The following is a 21,995-nucleotide window of genomic DNA, read 5'->3' on the forward strand; positions in this document are numbered from 1 at the left end:
TATCGCGTAGTCCAGAAGTTTTTACATTAGGATCATGGGATCATTCCATCCATAGCCTCACAAACATACTGGCGACTCTGGGTCTGGAGGAACCTAAGTTGCTGATAAGATATGACCTTATTGTTTAAACAATTTCGCATGTTTGCGGAGGCCAAGCTTTAGGAAGGTAGAGTCCCTTCCTCTGACATTTTCATATGCTTACTTCTGTCCCTCAACTCTATTCGAGAAAATGTTGTGACTTTAGTTCAACAGTAAAATAAAAGTGGGGGTAAACCCTAAAATTTCTCTGGGAACTACAAGCTCAGTACGTTAGTTAGCACGGTGTGAGAACTTTGGATAATTCAAGATAAATGTGTATTCGTGGAAATGATTAAAAAAGGAAAAACTAAAGGAGAAGAATCTTCAGGAAAAGTTCATTTTCTCCTTCAGTTCAGTTTCTTTAGTCCTAAATAAGCTACAAACTTTCTTTAATTATCCTAGCATAGGTTTACATTGTCTTTGTCATTTTTGTTCTGTCTAGCATCTGAAAACATTTTATCTGCCCATCTTGCTTCAGACTTTCCTGATTTTAGGGAAGAATTGAATTATCAGTAGCAATTAATTTTCAGAACATCTCTGTAGAAAATCAGTAGCATCTAGTTTTCTGGGTTAGATACCCAGGGAATTAAGGTGTAATGCTTTATTTATGACCACCTCAATGATTTATCAGACAGAGAGCATCTTGGGAAACTGCATCACTTTAAGAAGTGTTAATAAATTAATAGAGTAACAGAAAGAAGTCTCCAGGAAATATGCAAATTGAAGAATTCCCTTCTGAGAGGGCAATCTTACACTTTACTTTTCTAAAATGGAATCACGACAGTTGTAGAAGTGAATTGTGATTACTGAGAAAGAAAAAGCAGCCCTTGTCCTCTGCCAGCTGGCCTGGTCCTCTGAGAGGCTCCTGTGGTTGCTGTGAGATGGCTGGGTACCCGGAGTTCAGCCTTGCTGATGCGCTGTTACGTGTACCCACTTGCAGAATGGGGGTCTGGTTGAATAGGGTGAGGTGAGCCATGTGCTCCGCGCTGGTCTGGGTGCCCAGGACATGCTGCAGGTGCAGGTGGTGAGAGTGACAGCAGCAGCAGTGTGACCCCTCTCCATGATTGCCCCGGGCACTGGCTGTCCAGCCCAAGAGGCTGACTCATGAAGAGTCTCTTCCTGCAGCAGGGCAGTTCCCCTCCATGGCTGGCATCCAGACCCAAAAAGGTGCTCAGGTTCAAACACCCTGTCCTGATACTACTGATGTGTTTGTTACTCCCTCCCCTATGGAGGAGAAAAGTGGAGAAGGAAATTACCCAGTTACCCTCTTTGATAAAGTTGGGGAAGATGCTAGTAGCCCACCCCCGACATTCTACCAACATACTTCTTTCTGCAAGGTAAAATTTGGTACTAATTTTTAAGACTTTTTTTTTTTTCACTATTTAACCTGCAAGTTTGGGACACTCTTATACGTTCTGTTTTACACTTTCCTTTTTTCCCATGTTAACAGTATATTAGTAGCATATTTCCATCTCATGCTTGCTTCCTACCATGTTAAATAGTTTATATTTATTTTGATGGAACATACATTATCCATCCAATTCATATTTTATTCACTTTAAATTGAAACTTAGTTTAAAAAAAAATAACTTTTTATATTTGATGTTCAAGTTACTGAAAAGTGTTTCTAAATGGTTATTTTGTTCAAAAATCCAGATTAACCCTTCTTTACTCCAGCCATCATTATTCATGGTATTTCCTTTTAAAATCTATATCTGTCCTGTTTCCAAAGAGATGGCTTGCAAAATAACTTGTGGAGAGGATGTGGAGAAATAGGAACACTTTTACACTGTTGGTGGGACTGTAAACTAGTTCAACTATTGTGGAAAGCAGTGTAGCGATTCCTCAAGGATCTAAAACTAGAAATATCATTTGACCCAGCCATCCCATTACTGAGGATATACCCTAAGGATTATAAGTCATGCTGCTATAAAGACACATGCACATATATGTTTATTGCAGCACTATTCACAATAGCAAAAACTTGGAATCAACCCAGATGTCCATCAGTGACAGACTGGATTAAGAAAATGTGGCACATATACACCATGGAATACTATGCAGCCATAAAAAAGGATGAGTTTGTGTCCTTTGTAGGGACATGGATGAAGCTGGGAACCATCATTCTCAGCAAACCATCGCAGGAACAGAAAACCAAACACCGCATGTTCTCATGCATAGGTGGGAATTGAACAATGAGATCACTTGGACACAGGAAGGGGAACGTCACACACCGGGTCCTATTGTGGGGAGGGGGGAGGGATAGCATTAGGAGATATACCTAATGTAAATGACGAGTTAATGGGTGCAGCACACCAACATGGCACATGTATACATATGTAACAAACCTGCAGGTTGTACACATGTACCCTAGAACTTAAAGTATAATAAAAAAATAAAAATAAAAAAATAACTTGTGGCTATTTTTGACCAACACACTATCATCCTCATCTTCTAGGTAAATGTGAATACTATAATGTTGGGATACATTAACTATGTTTCACTGAATTATAATTACCAATACACAGAATAACAGTTTATGTTTTGATGTGAGGAAAAAGCCTGTGTATAAGGTATTATGATAAAGAACTCTAATCAAGGGGAATTTTTTGTTTTTTCATTGTATGCACTTATAAGCAAGATAGTTATATGTACAGTCAAGTTGCAAGAACAATAGAAGTAAACTGTGGTGCCAGTTATCCTCATATTAATTATCTATTGCTGCATAACAAATTAGCACGAGGTTAGTGGCTTAAAACAATGCCTGTTAACTCACAATTTCCAAAGGTTAGAAGTCCGGGCTTGGCTCAGTTGGTCCTCTGCTTAGGGTGTCATTAGACTGAAATCAAGGCATTGACCAGTTGTGGTCTCATCTGCAGGCTCAACTGGGTAGTGACCCACTTACATCCGAGCTGTCTCAGATTGTTGGCACAATTCCTTTCCTGTTCGCGGTTTACTTCTAAGCCAACAATAGAAACATCTGCTGCTTTGAGGCTTTCATCTCTAGACACTTTTAAAAACTAGTTCACCTGATTAAATCAGGCTCAACCAGGATAAATTTCCTTTTGATTAACTGAAAGTCAGTTTCTTAGCAACCTTAATTCTACCTGGAAAAATCCCTTTGTGTCTGTCATGTAACTTAGTTTGATCAATGGAATGATATCCCATTATATTTGCAGATCTTTTCCATATCTGTGGATGAGGGGATAATAAAAGGATATGGATTACATGGGGGTTGTTTTAGAGTTTTGCCTATCACATCCCCCTCCCGAAGAAAAACCTACTAAAATCAGTTACCACTGATATTCTTTGAGTCATGAATATGTGACAGATCCTGTATTATTTTCACCTGTTAATCACTTAAGTTCTTTTTCACAAGAATTTAAAATGTTACCTTTTTTCATTTCTCTTATATTTTCCCATTGTCCATTTGAATTCCTTAGACATGAGTTTGATGTTCTGTCTGTGTGTTTCAACCACTGTTATTTTCTATTGCTTATGCCATTTTCGGCAGGATAACAATAGCTCTTTTATAGTATCCAGCTTGTATTTGTCCACTGATCAAAATGAAAAGTCAGCTTATTCCCTAGTGTGTTCTGTACGTGGTTGTTGTTTTTGTTCAGCTTTGTTTTGCAACAACTTTTGGGGACATAGTATGTGGTCCATCTACTGAACGTGGCTGGGTCACTGGCTCTGTAGGGTGGTTCACAAGTCTACTCCCTGAGTCTTCTCACTTTTCTGCTAAGTGATCTCTCACCCAGGGTATCTCACCCAGAGACATCACCAGTGTTGTTCTGAAGAACAGACAGATAGCACAAGTAGTCAAGGCCTTGCCTCCTCCCCCGATAGCTCTGGGAAGGAAGTAGGAATTATGCCATCTGCTCTGTATCTAAAAGCTATTCCCCTAGAGATTTCCTAGTTGATGTGCCTCCACGGGGAAAGAGGAAGGTAGGCAAAAGAAGTTTCTCCTCCATTGCATACAGGTATTCAGCATACTGCAGACTTGCTCATGATTTCCACTGGCCACTGTTAAATATGCACTATTATTTCATCTTGGCAGCTGTTCCCATTTGCTACCTGCAATTATGTTATCTGCTCTATACCTAAAAACCATTAAGAAAAACCAAGCTGGTCTAGTGGACATTGGAGAATGTGGTTTGCACCTGTGGCCCAAAGGGAATCCCGATGCAGAAGCACAGGCATGGCTAGACCAACCCACTGAGGCTGCCTTTGGCTAACTGAATAAGTTATGAAGAGGGCCAATGGAGAGGCAGATTCCTGAGCAGTAGGGTGCAGGAGAATGGTTTTTAGATATAGAGCAGATGACTGACGTCATTGCAGGTAGCAAATGGGAAGAGCTGTCAAGATGAAATAACAGTGCATATTTGACTGTTGTCAGTGGAGGTTATGAGCAAGTCTGCAGTATACTGAATATCTCTATGCAATGGAGGCATACCAACTAGGAAATTCTCCTGCATTCTTTTGGCTCCCTCACTCATCTCTCCTTAGGGTACTGGACACATATGATCTCAACCTCTCTCTTCTCTTTGGGATCTGCCCCTGCATGAGCCCCTTCGTAATTTGTCAAGTTGACCAAAGGCAGCGCCAGTAGGTTGTTCTGGTCATGCATGTGCTTCAATGTCACGATTCCCTCTGGGCCACAGCTGTAAGCCATGTTCTCCAATGTCCACTAAACCAGCACCAACAGTGAACTTGTTATGCCCTTTCATCTGAATCCTTTCTGAATCTCTTACTTGGTTCTAACTTGAGCAGTAAACATAAGTGTGATTATTTACTCAGTCCCTGAAAATATTCACATCAAAGATTTGGGGACTTGATTATAACCATATAAAAGAAAGATCAACATATAGACGAGAAATGAAATCTGAATCTCGTAATGGAATCGGATAATGGGTTGTTTGAAAGATACTGAGGTTTTCACAGTGAACCCAGATGGTTCAAAAAGAAAAGAGGTTGAATTAAGGAACAAGCACGTAGATTTTTTTGGAATGCTGATTGAAATAGATTCGTGGTAGTGGAATGTAACCATTATTAAACTATTTTAGCACTAGTTAACAAAGGATGAGACTTCACAAGAGGAACATACATTTATGAAGGCTCATTTTATACCTCCATGTGGGTGCCAGGTACACATGGTTGGAATTTACGTAATAGGTCCTTTTCTCAGACCTTTATTGCCCTCATGGGTGTGCATTCACATATCTGGATAATTTAGGTTTAGTTCTCCTTCTATCTTATTTTCTTAAAAGTTTCAAATGTAGTAAGTTTACAAAAGGTCAGCTTTTTTTTTTTTTTTTTTTTTTTTTTGTATTTAGTGTTTAGTAGAGCAGTGGTTTTCAAACATTGTTGCATATTAAAATTATCTCCCTAAACCTAAACCATACCCCAACCCAATTGCATCAGTGTCTCTTGGGGACTGTATTAGTTCATTTTCATACTGTTACGTAGAAATATCCGAGACTGGGTAATTTATAAAGAAAAAGAGGACTCATAGATCCACATGGCTGACAAGGCCTCACAATTATGATGGAAGGCAAAGGAGGAAAAAAGGCACATCTTAAATGGTGGCAGGCAAGAGAGTGTGTGCAGGGAAACTGCCCTTTTTACAAACATCAGCTCTCATGAGACTTACTATCACAAGAACACCAGGGGAAAGACCCCCACCCATGATTCAATTACCTCCCACCAGGTCCCTCCCATGACGCAGTGGGATTATGGGAGCTACAATTCAAAATGAGATTTGGGTGGGCTCAGGTGTCAATATATTTTTTAGAAACCCTAGATGATGCCCAAGTACAGGCACATTTAAAAGTCATTGTAGCTATAATTTAAAAGTAGTGCCCTTATAGGTAATTAGTATTTATAAATTAGATGCAAGGTCCAGAATACACAAGGAGAAGATCAAATGGGTAATTGTGATGCACTTGAGTATAATTCAGTGTGGAGAAGTTCAAAGAAAAGAAGATCAGTAATGAAATGTTTATTTTACCTGGTTCAGAGTTGAGGAGTCATTTGTAACCGTATAAATTGTGTATTATGTAAATTATCCGTAACAACAACAACAACAACAACAACAACAAAACAGAGGTTTGCTCTTATATACGGTTCTTCATTTCAAAACCTGTCTTAACAGAGGTTGTGTTCAAAGAACATCATGCAGTTTTATCAAATATTCTTCAAATTATAAATTGTATTGCAAGAAGACAGTTGAAGGGCAATAAAAAGCAAAAGCCAGACTCCTGGGGGAACGAAATCCCCAACGTTTGATTATAAGCTTCCTAAATGGTCCTCAGAAACCTCATACTTCTTTGTGGCTTTGTTAAACTCAGCATTCAGAAAACAATTGTGTTAGGGAACTGATAGATTAGCACTCCATCATGGAAAATTGCAGCATGGAATTGGAAAGGCATAAGCTTTATTTTTTATTTTATTTTTTAATTGAGCTGGGCTGGAGCTCAATCTTGATTCTACCTAACACTCCTTAGATCCCTCCTCTGTCGATTGGATTAGTGTTCTCTCTCTCATTTGCTTGCTGGGGAGTGAGATAATATTTGCCAAACCCCTAGTGACTGCCAGCAACAGGTGTGTGTTAATGATAGTTCTTCTCTTCCATGCCTACCTTGAAAACAGTTTATCAGTGTGTTTCTTTAAAGCAGTGCCTTTAAAAGGGAAGTAAAGTAGTTGGTTTGGAACAAAGGCTCAGGAGGTTGTAACATTTAAATTTGAAGGATATAGAGGGCACTTTATTGGATAAAGAAATTATTGTAGAAATCCGTGGTCCTGGGCAGGCTATTTTACTTATTCTGCACCCAACACTGACATCAATGGCCAGCTTACAGCAGCTCCTTGAGTCATGTGTTGTGTCACGGCTCAGGATTTCCTTCAGGGCTGGCCTTGGTGGAGTCACAGGAAAAGCATCACCTATTTTAAGCATCTTCAGCTTTGTGTGTCACCTCTATTACTCTAGAAAATCCTGGGCCAGCCCCTCCTACCCTTCTCATCTCCCTCCTTGTAGGATCCGGTGAGAAAAATGTCTGAGACTTGGGGTGTGGCTCTAGGGATTGTCTAGTTGGTGCATGTGGGAATGGGGGTCCCTGGTTTCAATCCCATTCCAGTTCAGAGGCAACCTGGCTGTGGATTCTAGCTCAGAGGAGATAAAAGCTGCTCTTTCAACATGTCCCCCATAGCCTCTGCACTCTCCAGGTGAGAGGGCAGAGGAGGATGTGAGGTGGCTGTGGGCAAAGTTCACTGGGAGCAGCAGCCATCCCTCCAGTCTTTCTAAGGTCATGACAGTCACTGGCAAAGTTGGGAGACAGCACATGGAGTAGAGGATGACATCTACTTCTCAGGCCTACTGAAATTGGCTGTGGAGAAGATGTGGTGAGGTGGCCAGCATTGCATTGAATTCCTGGATTCTGAGAGGTAAGAAAGATAGGTCCAATCTGTGCCTGGGGACTCAGGATTGGGTGGCTGAGAGCAGAGGAGATGAGGACTGCTGGCACTCTAGGGGATGATGTGGTGGGTAACTTGAAGATCACAGAGGCGTTCAGCTTCAGGACCTGGCCCTGCCTCTAAAGTACTACTGTCCATAGTAGATACTCAGGTCTCAGCTTCTCCCCTCCCTTTCTCCAGGAACTGGATGAGTGGGGTCCCTCCCAGGAAGGGACCATCACACTCAACAGGAAAAGTTAAATGGAGGCCCTGCTTTTATCTTTCTCTTGCCTTTCCCCCAATCCTAGTGGGATAAAAGAGAGAAGAGAGAGAGCAGTTACAGGGAAAGGTCCTTGCTTTACCCTGTGTGCTAGAGAGGGGAAGATGGAATTAGGAATGATGATGGACTCTTACGATGGACAACCATTAAGTCCTATTTACTAAATGACACTGTTTCAGTGACTAAACTTGCTGAAAATTTAATACATTGAACTGGACTATTTTTAAGGAAACCAGCCACCCAGCATAAAAGGAAGTTTGACAGATCACAAGAGGTAGCAGTTATTGGACAAAAATAAAACCATTTGATACTTATACATCAACAAGTGGTGACTCCTCATATAACCAAGGTAGATATTTGAAGTGCAGGAGAAGCTGTAATACCAGCTGATCTCCATCGAAGTGACATGCCAGGTCTACCAACCCATGTTATAATTCCTGTTACAGGCTATGCTATAACCCATGTTACATTTGGAACTGATGCCAGCACCTTGCTGGGCACCCTCTCTCTGTAGGGCAGCCTGCAGTTCTTCCCCTACTAGGTTGATTGGAGTCAGCAGTGCTTGTTTCCATACCTGTTTGTCTGTTTGTGCCTGTTGTGTTATCATCAATAGATAACTCAGGTAAATAGCACTAAACCAATGGAATGTGAGGATAAAGTGTGAAAGACAGCTATTGTTTTAGTAAAAGCTATAATAAGTACTTGAGAGTGAGAAGACAAAAATAGCTGTTGAATTAGGGTGTGTGAGAAAACATTAAAAATATATGGCAAAAAATGATAAAAATTCAAAATTGATTTGCACTCAGTATGTTTCAGGGTCTTCTGATTTTCCTTGCCTCTTTAAATTCACTGAAACATGAACATATGGAGGATACACCATGCATCATGCATGAGGACGATGTGGCCTTCTGACCGGAGACTTACACCCAAAAAAGACCTGTCATGTCATAAAAAGATGGGGCATTGGAAATATGTTCTAATTTTAAAGAAATGTTTAAAGGATGTGTCAATATTTGCCAGTGTTTTTGCTTAAACTGATTTTGGGGGATTTTTTAAAGGAAACCTTTAAATCTTAGAACAGTTTTAAATTTTCAGAATGATTGGAAAGATGGTACAGAGAATTCCTGTATGACTTACACCCACTTTCCTCCATTCTTAAAGTTTTGCATTCACGTGGTACATTTGCTATGACTAATAAGCCAATATTGATACATTATTACTAAGTGTAGCCTATAGTTCAATCATATTTCCTCAGTGTTTCTCTAGTATCCTTTTCCTCTTCCAGATCGCTTTCAGGATATACTACATTACATTTAGTTATGTCTCCCTACGATCCTTCGTGGCTGTGACCGTTTCTCAGACTTTGCTGGCTTTTGATGACCTTGACAGTTTTGGGGAGTACTGACTGGTCTGGTATATTGTAGAATATCTCTCAGCTAGGATGTTTCTGTTTTCCACGTGATTCAATTGGGATTATAGGTTTAGGGGAAGAGACCACAGAGTAAAGTACCATTCTTCTATTATGGGCTCATCCTGTTAGGCATGGTTCATCTCTGATGATGCTGATGATGTCACCTGGTTGGAGTGGCTGATCTGAGTCACCTGGAGAACTTGTTCACGGTTCAAAACCTGAGATCTGGAAATTTTGATTCTAAAATGAAAAGAGATCACAGGTAGTTTGGGACAAGTCGTGCACGAAGCGGCACACAGTACATACTTAAAACTGAGTGGTCCAAAAAATCTTTTATTCTGGGACTACATTAGGTCTACATACCAGGTGCAAAACCTTAAACGTTTGTGGACCAGATCAGTAGTTCTTAAAAACATTTAGATATCTCAAAATCACCTGGGAGAGCTAATAAAAAATGCAAGGACCTGAGATTATGTAGAGAGCCAGACCTGGAGAGTTGTATTTTTTAACCAATTTTCCAGGGGAAATTTGACAGGACCAACGTTCAAGAACTAAAAATAAAGATGTTGGATATGGAAGAATTTTGCTGTAGGGAGATGCTTGTTGTTTTTGCCTAGCAAGCATCCATTTCCCCTGCTTCAGGCGCAGTCCCCAATATTTATTAGAGAAGCCCCCTGCCCCATTCCCCGAATTTTGTGCTGGCCTCTGTCTAAGGTTCAGGAGCGGGGCTTTTCCGCAAGCCTCACCACTCAACCACCTCCATTTTCCAGGTCTCAGAACTCGATCCAGGGTTGGAAAGAACAAAATCAGCCTCATTAACTGAAGTTAAGCAGATGAATGGAAAGTATGAATATAAACATTGAATCTAATAACACAATAAATTAAATGTTGACATATGAAATACTAAGGTAGATATGACTCAAGAAGTGTTTTATAACCAATAGTCAATGAACTGATGGTTCTAGTCATGGGCAAAACGCCATCTTTGGAGGAATGATAGATGGCTATTGTTAATTGCGTACAAACGTCCTGTTGATTGAGGGTTAAGTGATTCATTTGTAGCTGAAAGGCAGATTTACATGCCAAGAGATATTTCATTATATTTTGCTCATTTGAGGGTCAATTATGGTAATATACTTAAACAATTTATGGAGTATATTAAAACAAAGTAATTGAAAGTGAGAACTTGCTTATACAGTTATTTATTTGAAATAGAGTATCATGAGTGTTATATATTTGTTGAGAATTAATTAATTCACACGAGTATTTTTTAACAAGTAGTCACCCCATAGATTATCTTTTTTGAAAATCTGGATTTTCTTATACTGTTTTTATTAGGAGTGTGGATGTCCAGTAGTATAACTTGCCTAATGATTTATTATGGGATGCTTCCTACTTCTCAAGAGATTATAAAATTTTTCACTTATTACTAAGGACTTGTAAATACAGAATGTTTAACAATAAAACATTTCTATCTTCTGGTGACTAGTATTATGGCTTTTTTAAAGTAATTTTGTTTTTTGAAAGTAATTTTTATTTGCTAGATGAGTAACTTGGGGATATATACCTGTGATAAAGCATCGATAATAGCTACAATCAGATATATTCTGGGTGGAAATCCCTGATCAGTCGCTCATCAGCTCTTTGTGAGGTTGAGGCTATTAATTAATATTTCTGAGTCTCAGTGTTCCCATGTATTAAATAAATGAGATTGATAATATTGCATTTCTCATTCTGTGGATAAAAATAATTATGCAATAAGCCTAGCAAATAGTATCTATTCAAGTAATGATAGCTGTTTACGGTCTTGTAGACTGCATCTATTACTTAACACCTTCTCTGACCTTCCACAAACACTAGGGCTCACAGTAGAGGCTTATGATTAGAAATGCAATTAACAGAAAATATTGTTTTAAATGCATTATTGTTGAGTATCTTATGGAGGTTGGTATTTTAACTCCTTTCCTTCAGCATCCTTTGTCTCACTCACTGGCTGATGAGGGAGAGGTCTCCCCCTCTGCTTCCAGTGTTTTCTGTCTGAAGTCCTCTGTGACTACAGAAAAACTAGGATTCTGCCCCCGCCATTGTTCCCTAGCTGTATTTGTTTCCTACCACTGTTGTAACCAATTACCACAAACTGAATGGGGTACAACACTAGAAATGTATTCTCTTTCAGTTCTGGAGGCTGGAAGTTCTAAACCCATGTCAGAAGGGCCACCCATGCTCGCTCTGAAGGCCCTAGGAAAGATTCCTTCCTGGCCACTTCCAGCTTCTCTTGATTGCCAGCAGTCCTTGGAGTTGGCTTGTGGCAGGATACTCCACCCTCTGCCTCCATCTTCATATGGCTGTCTTCTGTGTGTGTGCGTCTGTGTCCAGATTCCCCTCTTCTTATAAGGACCCTAGTCTTTGTATTAGCACCACTCTAATCCAATATGATCTCATTTTAACTAGATTATATCTGCAAAGACTCTATTTACAAATAAGGTCACATTCACAGATTCCAAAGGACATAAATTTCGGGGGTATATTATTCATCCCAGTGCCCCAGGGCTGCAGACATATGCTGTATTCAGAGTCCCTTCCAGGGCCCAGAGCTTTGCTCCTTTGACTCCTCTGAAAGCGGCAGCACCCATAAGAGCAACCACGGCCCTCCCTGAGTTCTGTAGGAAGGGGAAGAACCAAGCTCTCCTTGTGATATTACACACTTGGATTGATTAGGGAAAAGCTGTAAATACTCCAAGGGGAGATACTTGGCAAGATAAAGTGATGTCAAGTAGCAGGGGAGTTGGGGACAGTGCAATGGAGGGACGTGCTGGACAGTTATTGAATGCTTACGGAACCTTCCTGTGATTCTCTCCTCTTATCCTCAGGAGTGTCCTTAGTGTTATCTCGATTTTACAGATGAGGAAATGGATATTCGAGGAAATGGATTTCAGGGAAAGTTGCATGACTTCTCCAAGGTCCTGTAGCTAATGTATGGCGGAAGAGAATTTTATGTCCGATTTTCTTCAATTCAAATGCCCAAGTCCTTTCTTGTTCTCCTAGAATTTAGGAAATGTCTTTCACTCTTTTATTTAACTGCCTATTGAAATTCTATCACCTTTATGTAAGACCAGAATGGAAGAATAATTCCTAAAAGGCAATGTGGTAAAAACTGTACTTTTCTCAGCCATTCGAAAGAGGTGTTTAGTTCTTGCACCTCTCTTCTCCCCCACCTGCCGCCCCGCTAGTCTGTTTGTCTGTCTTTGATGACTGTGAGACTGTGACTATAAAGTCAGACATGATGTGCATTTTGAGAGACAGAGGAACAACTAGGATGGGATTGGATGTAAGAAGTGAGAAGCTGGTGACTACACTTCCAGCTGAACGGTGTTGTACGTAGTTAGAACCTTGCCAGTATTTGACGTTAGTTGTTAAGGATGTCTCTTCCATAGGCAGACAAGCTCAGTTAGTTGGACTGCCCTAATGTGCAGTTAGCTGGATGCTCAGATTAATGCACAGTCCTTGAAGAAAATCATACTAATTAAATGGCATCATGGGGTAACACAAAATTAAATTGTATTCTCCAATTGAAAAAATGCGTTTCTGAAATCAAGACTGAGATACGTATTACTTCCATATTGCAAATGGCAATGTGACTATCTGATAATCAGCATGGCTAGCATACCAACCAGTGTTTTATACGAAAGCCATCATTGTTTTATTCTCTGTCAACAAATAGGCAAATTGATGTGTGACGAAATATCTCTCTATGAACTTTTCTTTGTATTTTTAATAATTGTCACAACAGTGTCAAAGTTCAGTTATTTTATAAAACAACTACTTGAATTTCCTTCTGCTTAACGTTATTTGATACCTAGTTTCAATTCTTTTCTACAGATTAATGTATTATCACTTCTTGCTTGACAACATGTTTAGTAAATTTTATCTGTCCCAAGAAATTGTTCTGAACAGGAAGTGCAGATATTAAAAGATAGTTTCTATCGATCATTCTGTTAATAGTAAAAAAAGAATTTAATGACTTCTATTAATACATGGTAATCTCCTTTTAAAATTGATTGGTTATAAATTTGCATGTTTGTTGCATGCCTTTTTTTTTTTTTTTTTTTGAGCTGGAGCCTCGCTCTGTCATCCAGGCTGGAGTGCAGTGGCACGATCTTGGCTCACTGCAACCTCCGCCTCCCAGGTTCATGCGTTTCTTCTGCCTCAGCCTCCCCGAGTATCTGGGATTACAGGCACCTGCCACCACACCTGGCTGTTTTTTTTTTTTTTTTTTTTTTTTTTTTTGAGATGGAGTCTCGCTCTGTCGCCCAGGCTGGAGTGCAGTGGCCGGATCTCAGCTCACTGCAAGCTCCGCGTCCCGGGTTTACGTCATTCTCCTGCCTCACCCTCCCGAGTAGCTGGGACTATAGGCAGCTGCCACCTCGCCCGGCTAGTTTTTTGTATTTTTTGGTAGAGACGGGGTTTCACCATGTTAGCCAGGATGGTCTTGATCTCCTGACCTCGTGATCTGCCCGTCTCGGCCTCCCAAAGTGCTGGGATTACAGGCTTGAGCCACCGCGCCCGGCCGATTTTTGTATTTTTAATAGAGGTGGAGTTTCACCATGTTGGCCAGGCTTGTCTCTAACTCCTGACCTCAGGTGATTCACTCACCTTAGCCTCCCAGAGTGCTGGGATTACAGGCATGAGCCACCATGCCCAGCCCGGTTGTATGCTTTTGGGTTCATGCCCAGCCCGGTTGTATGCTTTTGGGTTCATGCCCAGCCCGGTTGTATGCTTTTTTACTAAGTCCTTATATATGGAAACTTGTAAAGAAAAAATAAGTTTCAGAGTTCTATTCTTCAGTAGCGTCTAGGGCTAAGGCTACATTGGCGTAACTAATTCTGTATCACAGGAGTGTCCAACTCATTTGACTGTTGTACTCATTAAACAATAATTGTTTTCAGCAATATTATTAGTAATTTGCACCATTACTAATTGTGTAAATTAGTCCTAATAGTAATACCTGTATGGCACAAAACAGAAAAGCTGAGAGACCTGGATTGTACTGCTTGGGAAAAAAATCATTTCATTTGTATGGATTCATAGATATATTTGAATTTACTTGTGGATGCATTGTTTCCTATCACTTCCTAAAATAGGTGCACTGTCAGATGATTGAGAGGTAGTTTCGGTGTTTATTGGGCTCCACTGGCATTTGAGGTTGATTTCCTGGCTGACAGTAACTGTTCAGCACAAAAGCTTCTTTTGTGATATCATCATTCCAGCTTTGCACTAATACCAGCCAGTGTGATACTGGATGATGATCTGGGTCATCTTATATTTCTGCTCTTTGAGAAAAAGCTTCATTTCTCCTAATTAATCCACAGCATTGTTTATTTCAGTCTCCACAACCATAACAAATTTGAGTTATGATGAGTCATTCTGAAAACTTTTATTTGAAGACGTAGAAGATGTATTCATGGAACATCTTGCCACCTTGAATCATATTCTGATGTGATATTTTCAAATTCTGCCCCAGATTTCCAGACTCCCCCACCGTGGCTTTAACAGAAGAACTCTGCTTGTGTCTGTAGGGCTTTGTGTGACATTCAATTGGATCAAAAACCTCAGTGGCCAAAAGATCATAGGACTCTGTCTGCTCCTCTGAAATTAAAAGGGATTTACCACCTTTTTAAAGGAAAGGACTGCTCTGTGTTTAATCTATAGTTTACTCTTTAAATCAAAGTTCTTCACCATTAAGAGCTCACACACCTCTTTGAGAATGTCATATAAGCTTTAGGACTTCTTAGTACAATCCAAAAATGCATACACATTCAACTTTTCAGAGACGGTTTAAAATATTCAGAGTCCTCTGTGAGCTCTTCTCTGGACTCCATGTTAAGAATGCCTATCTGAGTTTCATACTGTTGTTTTTATTATTAATTTTCCCACAGAAAAACCTGAGACAAAAAGCCCTACCACTGGACTTTAAACTCTTTTCCAAAATGAGTGCAATTGTAATCTCATGTGAAGTGTAACAGTAAGACTTTAGAAATAGATAAAACAAAGGGTATTTATATCATGGCAGGGAAACAAAAGCAGAAATAATAAAGAAAAAAGTTGAAGATTTCATTAAGGTTAAAACTTCTAATTTAGTTAGAAAATCAATTTCTGCTATTTAAGGAAGAGTTTATAAGAAAATCTGCTGTCCCCATAGGAGAAGACCAGGCAGAGACCATGGTCAAATTGATTGTAAAATAAATAGACATGGCCAACATGTGGGGGAAGATGTTCATTTTTGCCTCATAATTAAAACAATGAAGTAACTGTCCTTTGGATCAGCAAACTTGACTAGAAAATCCTAGTGCCTGACATGGCTTTTCAGTGTGCCTGCTGAGCTCGTAACTCCAACAACCTAAGCAGAGTGAAAATCTTCAGTGTTTCGAAAGCCCTCACGTGGTATAGGTCTTTAAGGCAAGGATCCTAACCCAAATAATTTACCTTAAGGAAGTGAAAAAGCACGCAAAGGTTTCCAGTCTAATCTCTTTTAATAGTGGAAATTAGAGAAAACTTAAATATTCAAAACAGGAGATCAGGTAGCTAAATTATAAGGCGTCAAGTAACAGATAATAGAAAGTTATTAAAGTGACTGCATAAATGATTATGTAAATAGAAAGGGGTCAGGAGAAGCTATTCATTGAGGTCTACAGTGATAAAGACTACAAGTTATAAAGCAACATTGTAGAATTTTGTTTGTGTCTGTGAAAAAATATCTCTCATTTAAAAAAACTTTAACATTGGCTTTTCTCTAAATGGTAATGTTTTTAAGTATTTCAACTCTCTTCTTTTTTATGTTCCTTATCTTTATTTTTCATTTTATATTGTAGATCTGCACTAATTAGATAATTTAAACATTGAAAAATGTTCAAATTCTAAAGGTTAGGCTAACAGAGGCAGGCGGATCACAAGGTCAGGAGTTTGAGGCCAGCCTGAACAACATGGTGAAACCCTGCCTCTACTAAAAATACAAAAATTAGCCGGAAGTGGGAGGTTGCAGTGAGCTGAGATTGCGCCATTGCACTCCAGTCAGGGAGACAGAGCGAGACTCTGTCTCAAAAAAAAAAAAAAAAAAAAGCTAACAGTGTGGATTCGTGGAAAAAAAATAGAGCTATTTCCAAGATGGTAAGAAATTTGGACCACTTTCCTTTTATAATGTAATGCTTTTCATTTCATATGTATATCGTGATTTTATGAGTATGTTACTAGGAATATTTGATTCTGACAGAATCCAACGGATATATATATTTAAGAAAAGAAGTGATTTTGTTTTGTTTTATAAGATACAGTCGTGTTTCTCATAACCCAAGAAAAGAAACCTAGCTGAGTATCAGAAAGCAACTGAAACTAGTCCCCCCACTCCTTTTTGAGCACCTACTGTGGTGTTCGGTCTCTGGCTCTCTTCTCACCCCCAGTCCCAGGACAGGTTCTTTGTCTCTGTCTCTGTGTCTCTCTCTCACACACATACTCTCTCTCTTTCTGTGTCTGCTTTTCTGATCTACTCACTGCTCTCAAACTTTATGTCATATTTGTAGTCATTGAAGAAGGATTGGTTGACTCCTTTGGGCCCCAAATCCACCAGTCCCAGGACAGGTTCTGTCTGTCCTAGCATGGTCAAATTCAGATGGCTAGACATTTGCCTCAGGGGAAGGGGTGAGGGAAGTATAGGAACATGTCAGCCTGCTCTGCTTTTTGTGGATCACTGTGTAGGCATGAGTAGGTTCCTGCATGATTGGAAATATTCAAATTAAAAATATATCCACCATATTGAACAGTCATTCTTTCTTCCTTTCTTTCTGTTTTAATACCATGTGTGACAAGCCGAATCGGAATCTTCAGTAGTATTTCAGGATCCTTATCTATTCTGATTCTGTTTACTTCGTGTATTATTAGTTCAGTACTGAGTATTCACTTTAAGGTTAGGATAGTCAGTTACTATCAAAACCCACAAATACTAGTTCTGTGTTTTGAAAAATACAGAGACCAGGTTTCCTTGACTCTTCTGTCTGTCCCTACGTCTGTGATGCTGATGAGGTCACCTAAGCCCTGGGGAGTTTCTGTTTCTTTCTCTTCAGTGACTTCCCCTACCCTAAAAGCTTCTACTCCTCTTCACAACTTAGTCCATGGTGGTAATATTTCTCAGAGGCTGATTACGTCTTTTAAATTAATCAGCCATTTTGAATTCCATGCTTTCCCCCTGAATTCTGCGAGAATATACTTCTGAAAATATACAGAAAGTTATTGAAACTGGAATTAGACTGCTAACATATTTTCAAGTTGAATGTTTAATTTTATAATTGGAAAATGATACATCTGCCTGGAGAAAATCAGTGGGGTTGGAAAACAAATTATGTGTCGACAGTGTTGGTACGGAAAATTATACATATTTATGAATGGCCAAATCATCTTATTACTGAGATTTGAAAATATAATTATTAATCACTTATACTGTAATGATTTCAACTGAATGGCTTATTCTGGGGCATATATTTTATGTGTGTGTTCATTTGCATATATGTACTGTCCACTGTACGTTAGCTCTAGTTATCATCTCATTTTATACTTAAACCTTCATTAATGGAATTCAGTTTCTAGTGAATTATCTGTTTCAGTGATATAGGCAAATGGATATTATGTAAAATTATTAGTAGAATAAATTGCCATTTTTAAGCTCTAGAAGAATGGTATGTTTTACAGTTACTTTTATATGCATGTATAATATACACTTTAAGTACATCGTGAGAATTGCTCAAACACCATATTAACCACAAAGTTGCTTAAAGAATTTAGTTTTCGCAATTTTAAATGTGAAACGATTGCCTTCTGTTGATATGTTTTATTGTAGTTAATTACAAGTTCAAGTGTGTTATCCATATCATTTCTGCTAATACTGTTGTGGACCTGGTGCCGTCACCTTCAGAGAGACCTCTGGAGGCTCCAGCTTTGCACCCCATGAAGTTGCCTCCGGAGATTCAACCTCACTGTGGTTTCTGTGTCTGGATTTTCAAAGCAAGGCATAGAGCAGATAGTCCCTCAGGTGACCCAGGACTGGATCCCTGAAGGAATTCCAGAAAGTATAAGTTCTGAGTCTGATGCCTAGAATTCTCCATTTTCAACAAGGTCCCCAGGAGATTCTGATGCATATTGAGATTTGAGAACCACTGATGTGATTCTGAGGGGAATTGCCTCTTATTTTATAGTCTATGAAAGACAAAGAATATGAAAACAATCTTCTTTCCCCTTTATGAGAAATTGGCTTGATTACATTGGCTAAGGGGAGCTCTTTCCTACTGAAAGAAAAGTCTGGGCCAGACAACTCCCAGGAATGTTTTGTCACCGAATTCCCCAAATGTTTGAAGGATGGAGAAGGAACTGGGATCCTGAAGACCCTGGGCATCAGGGCCCTTAGGGAGGCTTCGTTTCTCTTGGGATCTCTCAGTGATTTGCGTCTGGCAGTGGTTTGCCCTCACAAGTGATTGCAGGTAGTTTTTCTCAGTGAGGATGGGATATGATATGATCACAAGATGCAGCGTGAGTCTGGCTTAGTTACTCATGGGTTATGTGAACTTAGTTACTCATGGGTTATGTGAACTTCAGCAGTGTCTCTTAGCGTCTCAGATGTTTTGGCTGTTTAATAACATCCTGGCCAGGTGTGGTGGCACACGCCTATAATCCCAGCACTTTGGGAGGCCAAGGTGGGCAGATCACATGGGGTTAGGAGTTTAAGGTCAGCCTGGCCAACATGGTGAAAACCCGTCTCTACTGAAAATACAAAAACATTAACTGAGTATGGTGGCGGGTGCCTGTAATCCCAGCTACTGGGGAGGCTGAGGCAGGAGAATCACTTGAACCTGGGAGGTGGAGGTTGCAGTGAGCTGAGATGGCACCACTGCACCCCAATCTGGGTGACACAGCGAGACTCTGTCACAAAACAAAACAAAGAAAACAAAACAAAACAAAACAAAACTCCTGAGTGGGAAAGAGACTCTCTGAGTGCTGGGTGCCCCTTACTGCTCATGATTTAGTATAATACAGCCCTAATATTGTGCAGTGATTGTCAGGAAGACAACAGACTAATGAAGAGACCACAGAAAACCTGCTCCATTTAGTTTCATAGAGATGCATGTAAGAGCTTTCTCATGCTGAAAGCTGTAATTAGAAAAAAAAGTAGTGTGATAAGGCAGGTCACCTCCCATTTTGTATTATTAGTGGAAATGAAGGAGTCTGTTGTTTCAACCTAGAACTTTTGTATTACAGTTAAGAATTTAGTGATACATTATTGGAATATTCTCTTAGCAGACAAATAAAACTATGAGATATACACAATATTTATATCTGCTATACATTTTTATTTTTACAGAATTTGACATATATCATCCAGATAATGGACAATGGTCTAGCCAGGGGGAAAAGAGATGAAGGCTCTGTCAACAGACCTCCCAGTGCTGCTCATTTGATGTTTGCAAATACAGAGCTTACCGCAACTGCCTCTGCCTCTCCTTCAAAGTGGTCATCAGTGCTTGGCCAGTCAAAACCTAGCATCGACCCAAGCAGAATGGTGCCGTATGCCAGTCTGCCTTAATAGGCATCCTACGAATCCATTTTCAATATGCTTAAGGAGGGGCTAATGAGCATTATATTGGAGGTTTTCCAAAAGACCCTAAGATAAAAATGGGCATTCATCTGACTTGCTTGTCAAAGGGAATATAGTTCTTGTTCGTGTTTCATTTCTAAATCATTTCTTGAGTGTGGCAAATACTCAGTGATCTTTTGTCTTAGAGACAGAGGTGCACAGGCATGAGTTCTGCATTTCTGGAAGTGGAATTGGAGAGATGCAGTGGGTGTATATGAACAGATGGAGACATAGACACATACCCACACACAACCTCACACCTGCCGCCAGATGGCATGCTAGTAATTAATGGGCATTGTGTAGCCAGTGGTTTTCCTGCCATCAAAACACTATTGAAGCACTGATGGGATTAGAACTACCATGTACAGCTGCATAGGTTGTACATTGCTCAATTCTAGGAGATGCTGTTCATCTACATCTGTGCTCCTCACGTGTGCTTAGCATCTTGTTACAATGCTGATTCATTAGGTCCAGGGAAAGGTGAGATTTATTATTTTTAATGAGCTCCCAGATGATAGCTAATGCTGCTGGTGTACTAACTACATGGAGTCACGAAGACCCAGATGACAATGTGGATGGAGTGTTGAGTGCTGGGATGGGGTAGGTCCCAGGCTGAGCTCTGGCTTGCAAGGAGATGCCATACCCCTGGCCACAGCTGCATGGTACAGAGATCAGGCAGTTTCCTGGTTCTCTTTTCCTGAGGTGTTTATTACCGTGAACATTTCTGACTTAGAAATATTGCCCTGAAATTCAAGGCAGGTTTGAAAGTTTATGTTACCATACGTCAGGAGGGAGGAGAGGAGATGAGAAAGAGAATTCACAGCGTATTATTATTATGTGAGACAGGACTGAAAGCCTTCCCTCTGTGACTTCACTGAGACTCCCAACACCACCCTGGTCTAAACTGAGGCTCAGGGAAGTGCCCCAAGCCACCTGTGTTACTTCGTTTTCACGCTCCTGATAAAGACATAGCTGAGACTGGGCAATTTACAAAAGAAAGAGGTTTAATGGACTTATGGTTCCATGTGGCTGGGGAAGCCTCATAATCATGGCAGAAGGCCAAGTCATGTCTTACTTGGATGACAACAGACAAAAAGAGAGAGACAGCTTGTGCAGGAAAACTCCTCTTTTTGAAACCATCAGATCTCGTGAGACTTATATTCGTTCATGAGAACGGCACGGGAAAGACCTGTGCTCATGATTCAGTTACCTCCCACTGGGTCCCTCCCACAACACTTGGAAATTCAAGATGAGATTGGGGTGGGGACACAGCCATAGCATATCACCACCCATTTGAACATCAAGTGGCTCTGAGCCACCAACACTAACACCATTGTAACTTGCATTATTATCCCTATGGAATGTTTTACTTCTCCCTGTGGGGTCCGCATTCCCTTAGCCAAATGGATGTTGACAATACAAGTATACGTAAATAAATTATTCCTGGAATGTGATTTAATTATTCAGTGCAAACTTAATGGAAAAATAAAAATCATGTCTAACACAAACCCTTATTACAGAAGAGAAATAGTTAAAAGGCCTGGTTATATATGCCATGAGATTTCCCAAAATTTAACATTACAGTGCTAGTTTCAAGGTACGTATTTTAGAAAACCCAAGCTTTTGCTTTCTATCTCTATACTGACTCTAGTTATTAAGAAATAATACAGAATCCACAATGTATAACAGATCTATTCTGATATAATGAACATATAGCATTTTAATTGAAATATTTATAACATTATTATTAACAAATTATTTGATTTGTTTTCTGACCATAAGCTGTGTTGAGTCATTTTGGAAAACCTATGTCTATCAAAAGGCCTCTGGTGCATCTCCAATGTATCCCCTTCTCTACATCTCATTTGAGCCTGTCGCATACACAGATGACCCCAGTAACTCTGCCGAGAGTTCGACACCATTTTCAGCTCATTTTCAAGCTGTATTTTTAATATTTCCAAAATATTAAAATCTGATCTTGAAGTTCATACCTCACATACAAAATATTTTACTTCATCATCAGTTTTATTTTATTTTATTTTATTCTTCTTCTTTTTTTTTTTTTTGAATGCAGAAGAGTGGACACAGACCCTGTCTGGCCT

General features: G+C 39.7%; 1 protein-coding gene across 3 annotated transcripts in view; it reads left to right on the forward strand.

Annotated features, from left to right (window-relative positions):
• CTNND2 (catenin delta 2) overlaps nt 1-21,995 on the forward strand; it is a 928,193-nt gene that overhangs the window by 118,185 nt on the left and 788,013 nt on the right. The gene's annotated exons all lie outside the window — the stretch shown is intronic.

This window comes from Chlorocebus sabaeus, chromosome 4, assembly GCF_047675955.1.
Source record: "Chlorocebus sabaeus isolate Y175 chromosome 4, mChlSab1.0.hap1, whole genome shotgun sequence".
NCBI classification, from domain to species: Eukaryota; Metazoa; Chordata; class Mammalia; order Primates; family Cercopithecidae; genus Chlorocebus; species Chlorocebus sabaeus.